Raw genomic sequence first — 5,000 nt, 5'->3', positions numbered from 1 at the left:
CTCTGCCTTTCTCACTCTCTCTCTCTCTCTCTCTCTCTCTCTCTCTCTCTCTCTCTCTCTCTCTCTCTCTCTCTCTCTCTCTCTCTCTCTTCTCTCTTTCTCTCTTTCTCTCTTTCTCTCTCTCTCCTTCCCTCCCTCCCTCCCTCCCTCCCACCCTCCTTCCCTCCCTCCCTCCCTCCCTCCCTCCCTCCCTCCCTCCCTCCCTCCCTCCCTCCCTCTCTCTCCTTCCCTCCCTCCCTCCCTCCTTCCCTCCCTCCCTCCCTCCCTCCCTCCCTCCCTCCAAAAAAAATTGGAATGGCTAATCTTGTTTTCGCAAATTGCAACACAGACAAACTTGACATCACGACGTTTGATAAAAACAAATGAACTGCGTGACCTTGTAATGTAGACACAACTTCTAAGGAAGGAGTGAGTTCTGCCAAGCGACCTTTTTGTCTTAATACCTTTAAGGTTAGAAAGATCATTGAAGTTTTTTTTTTTTTATTATTGTGTGTTAATTTTTGAACATTATTATTGTGATTTGCCAATGATGGTAATGCTTGTTGTGATACTTTTAATTGAAGTTTGAAGTAATTATTGTTATCTCTTTGTTTCTGTTTGTATTTTATTATTATTTATACTATTGTTAACGTATGTTTATCATGTATTTTTGCCTTGAATTTTACACCCATACCTTTTGCTGTTAAATAATTAGAATGCTTTGTCCTATTTATATATTTTTTTCGATATCTACTTTTACTATGACTAGTGCGACATCTACCAACTCTCTGGGTGTTATTTTATCAACAAGCGCTGCGGTTATTACCCCTAAAATCGATCAGCCTCGTGATGTTAATAACAACTATCTTTATTGCTCTCTGTATCACTTTTACAATTCACCTTAGCTGTGAAACCCATAACCCAGTATTCCAAGGATACAGCCGTAGCTCACACGAGGAGCTCCCCCCCCCCCCTCCCTCCCTCACCATTTCATCCCTCCCCCTTTCTCCCCCTCTCTCCCCTCTCCCCCTCACATCTCCTTCTCCCCCCTCTCCCTCTCCCCCTCACCCACCTCATACCTCCTTTTCACCTTCTCCCTTCCCCTCCCTCTACCTCCCGTCCCCCTACCTCCCCTTCCCACCCCGCCCTCTCCCCTCCCTTCCCCTCCCCTCCCTCTCCTGACCCCACCCCACGCCTCCCCTTCCCCTCTCCTCCCCCCCTTCTCGCAACAGGATCTTCTATGGTGGGCTGTTCCCTCGAACTCACCCCCACCCTCCCACTAGCCCTCCTTCAACCCTTTCTACCCTCCCACCCCTCCACCTTCCCCCTCCCCTCCCTTCCCTTCATATCCCCCTAAGAGGCCCCGAAATATGGACCTCACAAATTCCCCACCACGCCTTGACGTAGGCTGATTAATTAAAAGCTGATAACGTTGATGCTGTTCCATGGAGGGACACAGCTAGAGCATTTCAAGGCGCCATGTTTTGTAAAGGGGGAAACGAGCGTATTTATTTCTTCTTCCTCGTCTATCTTCTTCTTTCTTCTTCTTCTGTCTTCTTTTTCTTGCTTCTTTCTTTTTCTTTCTTTATTTTGTCTTCTTTCTTAAGGAGATGCATTAGTGTTTTATTTTCGTAAACTGGATTTAATAAATTTAAATATGACTAGGGGTTAATGAGGGATTAGAGGGATACAAGCCTAAGATAAAGAAGATAACAGTAAGTGTAATTAGAGAGAGAGAGAGAGAGAGAGAGAGAGAGAGAGAGAATGGGAGAGAGAGAGAGAGAGAGAGAGAGAGAGAGAGAGAGAGAGAGAGAGAGAGAGAGAGAATGAGAGAGAGAGAGAGAGAGAGATAGAGAAAGACAGGACAGGAGACACACAGACAGACACACAGACGCCAAGAGACGAATGCAGAGAGAGAGAGAAGGGAAGAAAGAGCAAACGGAATAAACGAAGGAATGGAAAAGAAGGAAACGTGACCAAATAGAAAGACAAAAGGGAGGCAGGAAGAGCGACAGAACAAAGGAACCAAAACAGAGGAAACGAACACGAGAAGAGGAGACCGAACACGAATCCCTCCCCCCCCTTCTCCTCCATCCCCCCCCATCCCCCATTCCCCCTACCCCAGTAGCCAATCCCCACACCCTCCCCATTCCCCTCCCCCACCCCACCCCCAGTCCCCAATCCCCACACCAACCCCAGTCCCCAATCTCCCACACCCTCCCCAGTCCTCTTCCCCCACCCCCCCAGTCACCAATCCCTACACCCTCCCCAGTCCCCTCCCCACCCCCAATCTCCAATCCCCACACCCTCCCCAGTCCCCTCCCCCCCCCTCAGCCCCGTCCCGTCCCCATACCCATCTCCCCCATCCTCCCATTCCCCACCCCAACCCCCAACCTCACAACCATCTCATTCCCCCACATTACCCCCCTCCTCCAATTCCCCACCCCCTCCCCCATCCCGACATTCCCCACCACGTCCCCCATCCCTCCCCAACCCCCACCCACTTCCCCAACCCCCCACCCGGCCCTTCCCCCCAACCTCCCCTGCCTGGGCAAATCGTCTTTATTCTCATGTAATTAGTAAGTGCGGATTTGTCAAAGAGTGAAATAATGTTCTCTTTTATGCCTACGAAGCCTATCATGGATCTATTTTTGTAGCATAGGCCTAGGTGATGTACGCAGCGCAAAGAGACCGCGGCGGCTGTAAACTTTTGTAAACTCACAGCTCGTAATAAGTAAGGTTGCTGAAAGTCTGTTAGTTTTTTTTGTTTTTTGCTGTCTCTGTCTGTATGCCTGTATGTCTGTTCGATTCTCTGTCTTTCTCTGTCTTTTTTTCTGTCATTCGGTCTCTCTGTCTTTTTATCTTTTCCTTTCTCTTTCTCTTCCTCTTCCTCTTCCTCTTTCTCTTTCTCTTTCTCTTTCTCTTTCTCTCTCTCTCTCTCTCTCTCTCTCTCTCTCTCTCTCTCTCTCTCTCTCTCTCTCTCTCTCTCTCTCTCTCTCTCTCCCTCTCTCTCTCTCTCTCATAACCAGTATACTTTTAATTATATAAAAGTTATATATATTACATATATTTCTCTTATCTCAGTCGGTCCTCCCTTCCCCCCCTTCCCCTTCCCCTTCCTTTCCGACAGTCAATCCCCGAACAAGATTCAAATCCCATACATCGTGTTTTGTTATAAGATAATATATATATAAAGACAAGATATATACGTATAAAGTGAAAACCTGCCTCTTGCTACCACGAATGTCATGCCTTCATGCTAAAAAGCCTTTTGTCATTGTGTCATAATCGTTGGGGACCGAAATCTCAAACAAACAGCGGAGCATCTTGAGGCAAAATCCGTGGTGGGGAGAGGGGGAGGGAGGGGGAGGGTGTTGTGTGTGGAGGGTGTGTGTGAGGAGGGGAGGGGGGGGTAGAAGGGTGATGGTGTGTGTGTGTGTGTGTGTGTGTGTGTGTGTGTGTGTGTGTGTGTGTGTGTGTGTGTGTGTGTGTGTGTGTGTGTGTCTGTGTGTGTTCAATGATTCACGCAAGTTTTTTTTTTGTTTTTTTTTACGATTTTCTCTTCTTAAACAGATTAAGAATGTTGACACGCCTGGCGAATACTTCAAGAGATTTTTTACATTTTCAAAAAGGCGCAAACTCTGTCCACAAAAGTTAACAATGAAAAGAGAGAGAAAAAATAAGATAATGTCCATTTGTTTTATTGTTCTTCTGGTATTACAATTTGTTCTATAGTTTGCATACTTAATTATCTTTAATGGCTTTGATGAGTCGTGAATATAGGAGAAGGAGAAAAGTGAAAGAAAATAAGGTGGAATATAAAAAAAAACGAGTATAAATAATGAAGGTTGAAAAGTAAGAAGAGGAAGAAAGAAAGAAGGAAAAAGAAGGAAAATGGAGAAAGAATAGAAAAAAACAAATGAGAAGAAAGAGGATTAAGAAGAAGAAAATTGGAACAGACGAAGAAAGAAAGAAAGAAATTAAAAGAATAAGAAGAGTAAGAAGAAGAAGAAGAGGAAGAAGAAGAAGAAGAAGAAGAAGAAGAAGAAGAAGAAGAAGAAGAAGAGGAAGAAGAAGAAGAAGAAGAAGAAGAAGAAGAAGAAGAAGAAGAAGGAGAAGGAGAAGGAGAAGGAGGAGGAGGAGGAGGAGGAGGAGGAGGAGGAGGAGGAGGAGGAGAAGAAGAAGAAGAAGAAGAAGAAGAAGAAGAAGAAGAAGAAGAAGAAGAGGAAGAAGAAGAAGAAGAAGAAGAAGAAGGAGAAGGAGAAGGAGGAGGAGGAGGAGGAGGAGGAGGAGAAGAAGAAGAAGAAGAAGAAGAAGAAGAAGAAGAAGAAGAAGAAGGAACAGAGAGCAGAAGGAGAGGAAATAAAAAACAGATAAAAATCATACTTCGCTTCTGTATTTTTATTCTTCTTTCAAGGTTGTTTTACTTTCTTATGAATTTTGTTTATTTTGGCGATTATTCCATTTTCATTCCTTTGTGATATTTGTCTTTGGACTTAACTTGTTTTTTGTTTATTTTCTTATTTTCTTTTTTTCGCCTTTTTTTTCCTCTCTTCCCTTTTTATTATTGTTTACTCTCTCCTGTGTCTCTTCTCTTTTGTTTGTTTGCTTAGATTTTCGAATTTATATTTTTCCTTTGTTTTATTTTCTTTGATATATTATCGTCATTTTTTGTTCTTTTTTTTTTTAGATTGACTTATTTCAGTTTTTTTTCATTTCTTGTCATTTATCTATTTATTTATTTATTTATTTATTTATTTATTTATTTATTGTCATTTATCTATTTCCTTATTTATCATTTGTTTACTATTATTATTGTTTAGTCAGTTTTTTTATATTGGTTGTACCTGAAGTCATTTCTCTTTTTGTATTTTTTTTTTTTTTCATCATTTATTATCATCATTTTCTTTCTAATTATTGGTCATAACGTCAGTCACGAGAAGGAGCGATGAAGAGGCAAGCAGATTTGCCTTCGTAACAGAGACATCATCAAGATTTTCAAGCATAGCCTATCTTCTGTT

Source organism: Penaeus chinensis, chromosome 35, assembly GCF_019202785.1.
Source record: "Penaeus chinensis breed Huanghai No. 1 chromosome 35, ASM1920278v2, whole genome shotgun sequence".
Taxonomy (NCBI): domain Eukaryota; kingdom Metazoa; phylum Arthropoda; class Malacostraca; order Decapoda; family Penaeidae; genus Penaeus; species Penaeus chinensis.
The sequence above is the reverse complement of the archived record's forward strand: the minus strand, read 5'-3'. Positions refer to the sequence as shown.